This window comes from Durio zibethinus, unplaced genomic scaffold (genome assembly GCF_047325235.1).
Source record: "Durio zibethinus cultivar Kanyao isolate XHJ-2024 unplaced genomic scaffold, ASM4732523v1 HiC_scaffold_3, whole genome shotgun sequence".
NCBI lineage: Eukaryota > Viridiplantae > Streptophyta > Magnoliopsida > Malvales > Malvaceae > Durio > Durio zibethinus.
The window spans coordinates 5878394-5889190 of NW_028323044.1; positions in this window are offsets into that span (position 1 = coordinate 5878394).

The following is a 10797-nucleotide window of genomic DNA, read 5'->3' on the forward strand; positions in this document are numbered from 1 at the left end:
CACTTCTCCCCTTAGAGACGGATTCAGGGGCCGACCCTGGCCAAACCAAAATGATAGGTCAGGGGCGAGGAGCCGGGACCATAACACCCAATCTCGCTTCTCTATCTTTGAGAAGGTGTTACGGAGTTTACTAGAGAGAGTCTTGCTTTTCCTTTTATACAATTATCGAAATTGGAAAGAGGTTTAGGGCTACCACGTTTGACTCAATACTCCATCCGACGAAGGAGTACGCCTTAGTAGAAATCACTCTGCGGCGTTTATTGCGCCCCTTTTGTGATCTCGTACTGAGGTATGTCCCTGACCTCCCGTCTATACCCCTTTCTCAGGGTATGACGTGGAATCCAAGTTGGAAGGACCTACCTTTCTTTGAAACGGATGGGTGAAAGCCGTAAATACATTAGGCGCAAAAAAAGGATTAAGAGTCCTTTTGTGGTTTACCCTTTGGAAATTATGGCTTTCCACAGCTCGCTTATTCAAGGAGGGTGGGGTACTTCGGACTTCTATACCCAAGGCTGCCTGTGGCCCGAAAGGGTCCGGTATGCCTGGGATGAGGAGAACGAGACCTTCACAGAGGATGACCGGAGATATTTCTCGAAGGTCATCTTTCCCCAACTACAGATGTGGCCACCTCCATATATGGAGCCCTATGGGCTTGGCCCACCTATGGTTGGGAAGCTTGGAATGGCACGGTCTCGGACTGGAGAGCAAAGAATCAAGCCAGAGGAAGAGATATGGTTCCGGTCTAGGCGTCAGCGGAGGTGGGAACTCTGTGAGCAGCTACCCGACGGCCTAGATAGCCTAAGAAGAGGCGCGCGCTTACGGCGGAGGACGAGCATTGACCCACTCACTGGTAATGCAGGCAAGCTCGTTTCGAAAACTTGTCTGAATCGAGAATAGCAACTCCATTTCTGGAACCACAGATTAAGTTAAGCCCAAAAAAGCAAGCCAAGTACTCGGAAAGGATCACATGAGCCAAGCTCACCTCGATGTCTCCACCAAGGTAACGTCCACCTGCTTGAGATGGCCAAGGCTTACTCCGCCAAGCCAACTAAATTTGAGTGTGTTGCTTGTGACGCTCTCTTTACTCACTTGCCAATTGCATCGCCAATTGGTCAAGTATTAAGCCAGTTGAGGTCTCTGTCGCCAATCTACACCACATGCATCATTCTCTCCTAGAAGAACTTAGCGCTCAGTGCTGTCAGGCTTCGCTCTTCCTCAACTTAGCATATTGTTCACGCCAACTGCGCATGTTGTTCACGGGGAACAAACTTGATCTTTTCAACTTTTCCTTCAGCCCGATGTGATGACAGCACAGTGCCCGGATCATCACACTGACTGAAGTTTTTCCCTTATTGTTTATAAAAGTGATGACTGCTTCCATTAGCATGCACAAATCAATTCCGGCCCAATGCCAACCAATCTTTTCTCTTACAAGACGCAAAATGTGATATACGAAACCTAATCCGGCTCAAGATCCCAACTTCTGCTCTTAACCTAGATGCAGCCCCTATTCTGATAATAGTGGAGAGCACTTCTTTTTTCTATTTCCAACAAAAGAAGATGAAAATGGCGGGTTTGGGATTCATGCAATAAGAAGGAAGAGTCAGCCGCTGACGAGTCTGCTAGAAAGAGTGTTTTGAACTATATTTCCGTTGTCGAAAGACCGGGGAAGACAAGGAAGAAGTCTTTGAGCGAAGAAGTTGTCCTTGGATAAGTGCGAGAAGAGACCTTTCAAAGTCAGTCCCTCAGCTTCCATGGTAGCCACGTCTCATTACCCCCGTTGGCATAGCTAGACGATCTTCACTCTCTCGATCCCTTGGAAAAAGACCCATTTGCTTATCTCTTTGATCTGACCAGGTCAATCGACCTATCCCCCAGCGTACCGGAGCTTGTCTACCCGCGGAAGATTAGTAGTCAAATGATCGATTCATTCCTCAATCGCTGCAGGCAGACCTTCTTACTAATAGATCATTGCAAGCCCTTCTACGCCTATCTTCCCCTCTGCGCCTTGAACAGAAGCTCAAGTGCACGAAGACCCTCTGACTTAAGCAGGTGCTATCACTTAATAAAATCTCCGGGTCATTCTTCAAGACTACCACCTTCTCTTCGGGCATTGGAAGATGAATCAACTCCATATAAGCTGGATGACCCGGGCCTTCTTTTTGGCTTGGTCAAGACCTAGACCTAATGGTCAGGGCGTACGTAGCCCACGCCCCTTGAGGTTGAAACCCTTGGAACTTGAGTGAGCTCTGCCCGCTTCCCACTCGACCCTTGAACCCGAAAGAAGAAAAGCAGGATCGGGCGCCCCGGGGATTCTTTTCTTTCGGCTCTCGTCCTTACATTCATTCCTGGAAATGAAACTCAAAAGAATGCTGCCCGAGAAAGGAGCTTTCATTACAGAGAGGCAGTCATAGAATCGATTTACTTTACTTGTCCACTTGGGGAGTCTCGGACGAAGGACTCATTCCTCAGTTGCTTCTCTTTCCTCAGCCGCTTTAGCGCGCCTAGCTGACTTAGTTACAAGGGTCCCGAGACAGACAGTGGCGCCAAAAGCATCAATACTACAAGCTTTTCCTCAACCCCAGAGCAGGCTCATTCCTTTGGTCCTAATCTAGGCCTGTGTAACCTTATTCACTCATCCCTAAGGCTTTCAAAGCACAGACGGAGGATAAAATGACTCAAAAGAAGAAGGGAAGCCCCTACTGAGGGTTCTGTTAAAGGCAGGGTTGAAGACATGCTCTTTATGGTCCGGCTGGAAGGCAAAGGCCTACTTTCGTAGAGGAAGTTGAAACTCGGCCGGGCTAAGATTCCTTACTTGAATCGGTTCCACACTTAACCCTGGAAAGGAGGGCTCGAACGACTCATCCCCAGTTTCCACAGATGGAGGGGCGAACTCCTCAACAAAAGGGGTGGCATCTACTTCTACTTACTTTGGATACTCACTCGGGGCCTTTAAAGGAAGGGGCAAATACGGCAACGAGTTTGAGCGGCCAGGTCTTCCTTCTTGGCCTTGGAAGTTCCAGGGTCTATCTTTATAGTAAGGCTGGACGTAATATCCACTTCCCCTTGTGGAGTGAAGTGGGATGCTAAAGATACAAAATAAAAGTGAACCGTAGGATCTCGTCTTACCCCTTAACCAGGAACTCAAGCTCAAGCAGTCTAAGCCGGCCGGAAGCCACTCCTTTCCTTCTCTGAGACGGCTCGCGCACGTGTGTGCATATAAAAGGAGAGCTAATGAGAGGAAGGGACGCTAAGGTGCCGTGGCAAAGTAAGCTTAGCCTTTCTCCGGTCAGCTGATATAGACTCCCCCCATTGGCACTTGTAAGTTAGCACATCAATGAATACGAAGTCTGTTGTCAAGAGTGAGCACTAAATATGTATGAATTTCCTTGATCAAATTTCCCAGCTCAAGCTTCTTGGGTTGGACTCCCTACAAGCACTTCAATAGGCGTCATCTCTAGCCCTAGTTGCAAATTCGAATTCTATGTATGACCAAGCTATGCCCCATCTGTTATTTCTTGTAAGACGAAACAAAATTTGAAATATGTAAGTGGTTAATCGCCTGGGGTATTGACTAATCGAGACGATCTTTACAGAACAGAGATGGGCGGGGCTAAATTAAAAGGTAGAACGGGTTCTTTCGGACAGAGTCTTCCGATAGGTTTCCTTTCACGCTATTCCCTTTATACCTTGAATGGACTGTTTATAGAAGCGGAAATGCCCTTAAGTTAAGATGATTGATTGCTTTGGCTTTGCTCTCTAGGGAGGCGCTTCCAAACCCAAAGTTCTTCTTTGGCATGTGGCTTACCCCAATGGGGGTACCAAACGAGTGATCTTGGTGCCTGCCATTACGCGTTTATACTATTCCAAGTGGATTTGGTCTCGGCTAAGCCGATTTGGTGATCGGTGGATGAAGGATGAATGGTTCAGCCCGGCTCAAGCTAGTGAAACTACATCAAATCTGGAATAGAAATCCGTGGATGTAGGGTCAGCTCCAAGATGGGCAGTTCCTGGTTCCCTTGGGATCATAAAGAAACTATTGCTTTAGTAGAACGCCATAAAAAGAAAGAAGGTAGCATCTTCTTGTCACGATGTAATTCCTCAATTATGATTGATCTGCAAGTGAAAGTAGTTCCTCGGGTCTCATAAATGGATGAAGCATCGACAACAATAGTCGATTACACTTAGTTAAAGTGGTAATCTATTTCCTTACGGGTTGAGCCGATCTCCGAAGAAAGGTCAATCTGGGTTCGAGATTGTTGGTCCTTCTCAGTTTGCCCGCCTGTTTGGCCATCTGAGGAGCGTGCCGTCCTTGGCACAATCTGTAGCCGTGGAATAGATAGCCCCTTTTCCACCAGGGGGTAAATAGTCCCCGGTTATGAAGTTTAGGACCTCAATAAGGCATCTAGCTGGGTGTTGAACCTTGTAATGAGCCTGCCATTCATCCAAGTCTAAGGCATCCTCACTCCAGCCCGGCGTTCGTCAACCCAGGACTGTAACTGATCTTCTTTCTATCCTCGTGTGTGATCGGATATTGAGGTCGTTCATCTTCGAGACGGGAATATTGAAGTCATAGGTTCGCCCACTGGTGGATTGAGCTCAAGCTTCCCAGGGTGGAAATCGAAGTCTCGAATACAGATTCCAATCGTCCAGGCAAGCATGCATCTTGGGCGCCCCTTGTAACAAACCGTACCGAACCTGGAGTCACGAACCGTCGGAAGCGCCCTTCTTTCTATGCCGTTGGGAGTCGAGTGTGGCTAAGTCGATGGTCCCCCTTCTTATTATATCGAAGCGCATTCCTAGCTTGTGTCAATGTTTGGGAGCTGCTTTGTTCGGATTCGTGAGGGAGAATTGGACGGTATATCAACAAGCCTATATAATATAAGTACCACGCCCGATGGTTTGACTGAAGATCCTTCATTTCCACAACTCGAATTCAGTGCCCTTATTCCACTTCCCGGAGATTGATTCCCCATGTCTGTTCTCCTTGCTAGAGCCAGGGGCCTTTTCAGCGGGGATAGGATCTAGCTTGATTCTATGTATACCGTAACGTTGCTCTCTTGATTCCACGATATCTTATTAGTCCGCTCCATGAGGCGTAACGAAATGAATGTGATAAAGAAGTAGTCCTGCCTTCACTCCCTTTAGCTGACCATTAGCTACACCTGGGGAATCGTGTGACATCATTACCTGGCATTTATCTCTAGTCACATAGCTTCAAATCAAAGGAATTCGAATTCAACTAACAAATTCATTCAGAACTCACAGGGCTTGACCCCACCCTTCACGTACTGGGCGGGCCTCCCTCTCCTTGACAGTCGAGTGTCTAAAGACCCTCTCACTTCAGCAACGTCATACCTGATACCATTTCCTCTCTCTTGTAGGGCCATTCCAGCCTATCCCGGCAGAGTTTTTCATTTCAATGAAAAGCGACATCGCAATCTAACATCGATGCAAGTCCCGTTAGGAAGGCTGACCAAGAATACCTATTCCCCAGCTGACCTTTTCCATGTTCAGCCATTCTGAAATTCTGATATCACGGTACGAAGGAAGTACAAACATGTTCTCTTTGATCAGGTTTCTCCACTCATTTCAATATTCATCCCCGGAAACAAAAATGAAATAGGAGCTTAGGTCGGGATTACCAACCCTCGGTGGAACGGCCATGTCGTCTCAGAACAATCTCGAAAAAGGCTCAAACCTCAAGGTTGGGCTCCTACTCTATCCGAGTCGTGGCGAATGAAGGCTGGCGAGTCCTCAAGTAAAGGTATGAGGCGAAGCCGGGTCATTACTATATACAAGGATCTCTTCACCAGGCCTTCCCCATTCGAAATCCAAACTGAAGAAGAGAAGTCAAGCGCTCCTAGTTTCATTTGGTGGGGTATTAGGCCATGGCCAACTACCAGGGGCTTGGACCCTTCCTCCCTTTGAATAACGTATTCGCGTAAAAGGCCAAGACAAGAAATCTCAATAGGCAAAGTTATGGATTGAAAAAGGGTAATGAAACTTCAACTCAAAAGCAAACTTCAGAGAAAGGACTAGCAATGGCTTAAATAGAACTCCCAGAGAGAAGGAAAGAGATTACAAAAACTGGCGCTTGGATGGAAGGAATTAGATTATGACAGGCCTCACCCTCTTTATTGGCTCCTCTGGATCGGTAACCTCGAGAACTCTTCTTTTGAGAACTTCACGTGTTGAACTCCAAGCCCGACATATAAAAGCTCTATTCAAGCCCCAGCCATTTTGACTCCTGCTCATTGGAAATCTTCCTTACAGCTTGCCTTGAGAGAAACTCCTGCTTCAAAGGGATTCTTACTTGCTGGATTAAAAAAGACTACAACAGGAACTTCAATTTGATAGCCGGGAATGGAATCATTCATTTTCTAAAAAGACATCTCTCACTTTCACTTGCTTGTGTACTGGCACTCTCTGGAAAGGCTAAAAAACGGACTGGGACTTTCCTGGTTTCTTCAATAAAATAAGATCCAAAAAAACCAAGCCAGAATGAACCCATTACGAAAGTCAAGAAATAGGCTGGAATGGAAGTAGGACTTAAAACATTAGCCTTCTCCCACTGGATCGATATCGAAGCATTCATTTTCTTACTTTCTTACCTTACTTTACTTAAAAAAAAAAAATATGGAAATAGAATAAAGAAAATTAGATAGATATACTCATTTAGAGTCTTGCATTCTAAGTTCGTTAGACTTAGGACAAAGAAAAAAATCGTTGATTCTTTGATCGGGTGGACGGACAGTTGAGCCATACTGGATAGTCTCACTTCGCTGCTAAAGTAGAAGACAAAAGGAAGTTACGAGAGATTCGGAATTCGAAAAGGAGGACGGTTATGAACTGGTAATGCTAGATCTTGATTCATGTCGTACAATGGACGAGTAAATATTTGTCACAGCTTGTGGCCAGCCCTTAGACATTTCTGTGGGTGGTACCTGTATTGGAGAAAGAAAATAGCAACGGAGCTTGATCTTGGGAGAGAAGGCTTAAAGAAAGTAAGTAGTGGAGGGGGACAACAGGGGTTCAGAGGGGAGCGGACACCTCTCAGAAGAGTCCGCCACTGAGTTGTCCACATCAACTACCACTTGTCTTTGCTTTTATCCCTTGCTTGACTTATTTATTCTCATAGGACTCAGAACTATTTAAACACGACCTTTTCTGAGGCTCTTCAAAAGAAGGTTCCAATGAATTCGAAGAAAAGAACACAAACGACAAGCAAATTACATATATAAGGAAAGAAGTCCCAATTTCCCATAGAATCTCCGGCGCTTTCCTAGCCACTATCGTTTTGTTTTTTTATCTTCTTTGTCTGAAAATCGGTTTGATTTGCTTCACCTATGAGAAGATCTACCAACTCTTCTTTTATTCATCAAAGCTCATCCTAATCTCCGTCGAGATTACTGCCTTAGCCCTGTCCTATCATCTGTATAATGGAGTTCGTCATTTATTGACGGGATTTCTCTTTCTTCGAATTGGAAATGACTGTTCCAAAATTGCACCTATACCTGTACTAAAGATCTCAATAGGGGATTCAAAAAAATTGGATTTTCTTATGATATGAAATGTTTATTATTATTAGCGTTGATAGCTTTCTTCTTTAAAGCTTATGCCGTAGAAGCTGAGGCTATTGGCGTTTTATCTGCATCTTCCCGACCAGAAGGGGTTCGCTTTGTTTGGGATGAACTCGCAAAGACTCGACCCGAGGACTTCCCTCGTAGAGTGGCTTTCTAATTATAAGACTCGACTTTGGAACTAAACAAAAAGAGTTTGGCTTACTTTTAGCCACGCGGGGCGGCTATCCGCATGTGTCCCGTCCATTTTTTGGTAATGGGTATACTCAAACTCGAGAGAAAGGGTTTGGAATTCTTTTCTTTTTTCACCCCCACTATAAGAATAGACACTCTGATGTACCCACTTACTGATACACCAAAGTACCATTCCTACAGCGGCCCAAGTAGCATTGGCGCTCCGCAACGCCTAAAGTCTTATACCTGATGGTCTTGTCGAAGACAGGCCCTCCGGTGTGAGTAACACCAGGATAGACCGATCCTCGATCCGCTTTGGGTTGAGTCAAACCCTCAGCTGACAAAAGGAAATCTGTACCAGAGAGACCACCAAGAAGATACGGTCCACATGGATAGTATACAAGTAAGGGGCTCCAAGATTGGAGGCTTGAAACCAATCCCTTGTAACCAGCGCAACCAAACCAAATTGTAAATACGCCAAAGGAGACAAAAGCGAACCAACGCAGGGAGAGATGTAGGAGAGATGGCCGAGTGATCTGAACATTGTGATTAACGACCGGCGCTTTGAAGAATTCCTCAATGGTAACCTCAGGCGACATCGCGGTGAGGAAGTACCAACGACAATATCGCAACCAGTCCCGAACCCAAGATCTCAGAATCGACCACTCAAGGAAGTCCCGGAATCCACTCATTTCGAATAGATCCTCAGGGTACATCCGAAGCTCTTTAGGCTTGGATTCCTTCCCTAAGTAATCAATAAGAAAGCCTGAGAGATATGGGTTCAACGGTAGCCCTCTCCCTAACAAAAAAAAAGGAGAAAGGCAACTTAGACTTGGTGTATACAGCCAGGATGCGCTCGTTGTGCGCAGGCCTAGACTGATAGAATCTAGCCAAAGCCTTGTAACCAGCGCCACCCTCCCGCGCAAGAGTTGTAACCCGAGCAATAGGATGTTTTTGATGTACTGCCATTAGTCCAAAAGGGTGATGCGAGTTAAGCAAAGAGCGGATAGAGATCGGAGAAAGATCTTTTTCCAGCCCTTTCACCCGAAAGCGTTTGGAAAATTCCGCACAGCCACTATGGGAAATTAGAGATTTTTGATAAGATATATCAACCCCTAACTTCCCAAGTGCCGCTTCATACACCTCAGCGATGACAATGTCATCGCCGAGTACTCCGTACCTGTTCAAAGCGTCGGCCTGGGTACACTTGTTCTGCACAGTACCAAACCAAAACATGATAAGGCAAAAAAAAGAGGTCAAGAGGATAGATAGCCGAGAGGTTGTCCAGCCGTAAAGTAAAAAAGACCTGAGACCGAGAGGATTTCACCCAGAGAACCTCAAATATGTTATAAGCAAGTGCCGAATTAACAACACTTGACGCGAACGACCGATCGAAACAGTACTGCATAACCTCGAAGAGAAGAAAATTTCTTTTATAGGCCATCGGTCCGTTGCCGACTTCAAGTCGGAGCTATAACAGTTCGCCCACTAACCGATCAAGAGGACGATCTTGGTAGAACATCTGTTGGTATCCGAGCAAGGACCCTCATGAGCCAATCATGGATTGGTGAGAGTAGCCTCTGATTGATATAGTTTCCAATGGCGAAAATCCGCCTCTTAGCCCCTCCCTCAAGACTCTGACCTACGATAGGTGGTATACCTAGCTCCTCGACGGTAGGTAACCGAGGGCCTATGAACCTCTCAAAAAGGTCTAACGACCACCCGTTTATAAAATTTCAGGTGATCGCGCGAACCATATATAAGAGGGCCATAGAGCACCTTGGGACCATTGCTCGCCACGAGCATGGACCAGTTCCAAGCAGCCAACTCTAAGGGAAGTGAGAGGAAGATCGAACGAATGTTCTTCAAGCAGGACTGTTAAAACAAAGCAGGTAAGCCTATGTGTAGGGATCGCCTTCCCTGATTCCGATCCTGTTGATGCGCGGCGGATTCTCAAGCAGTAAGAGCTTCGAGTTGAACAGCTTCTTCTATTCCTGATGTGGCATTTGGCCTGGCTTGTATTCGATGCCTGCGCTTTTGTCACTTCCATCCCCCAATCCCCTTCCCCAGGAGTGAAGTTGCTTTCCTTGGGTCAGATGTGGCATTTCTTCTATAAGATAAGCGGATATTCCTCCAACTTGGGATACCTTTATACGCCTTATATACGCTAGAAAATATGTGCCTTGCCCTCCCGCATCTATTGATTCAATTCCTAGTTAGAATGCGTTGTGGGACTTGAATGATCTGGTCCTGAGCCATCCTCGCTTCGCCACCTTTCTCTCATTGCCTAGATGCACGGCGGGGATTCAAGAAGAATAGAATAAGATGCCGCTGATGGTTCCAGTGAGGGGGAGAGAGTCAATAGTAAGTTCTGGATCTGCCTCTGGCGCTTCGAAGGCTGCTTCCAATGGGTCAGGGTCTTTAATTAAAACAAAGGACGGGCCGGGCTTCACCTCTCAACCAACTAAAAAGCATGGGCTGCCGCTATCACTACAAATCAAGGCGGGTGTCTTATCGATATATTCTCCATGCCAACCTAGCACTAGCGAGTGAAATCCAAGGGCAGCTACCGCAAAGCATGAGCATAGGAAGCGCCCACACAGGGGTTTGAAGAAGGGGAACATTCTTTATTATGGGTCGGGAGCAACCATGCACTTACCTATTATTTCATATTGATTGGATCGGACAGGCATGGCCTACTACTACTAGAGTAGGTAGGTCCCCGCTGGAGATGGAAATGGAGCGAAAAACCTCCCGTCTCGATCTGATGCTTGCGATGATCTTTCTTGGTTTTGAAATCAAAGGGAAAGTTATTGCATTACCTGATTCCTGAACGAATATACTGCAACAACTGAACTTCGACAAGCCTTCCCTCTTTCTTTATCAGTGCAGTAAGTTGCGCGCGAAAGAACACTTCCTAGTCGCTAACGGAGGTGCTCTTGTAGCGGCCGGGTTCTTATCTATTAGCGAATAACGAACGCTACCTCGCAGGTAGGAGTACCTTTCAAGGCCCCTTTACCCTAGTTTACTTGGGGTCGGA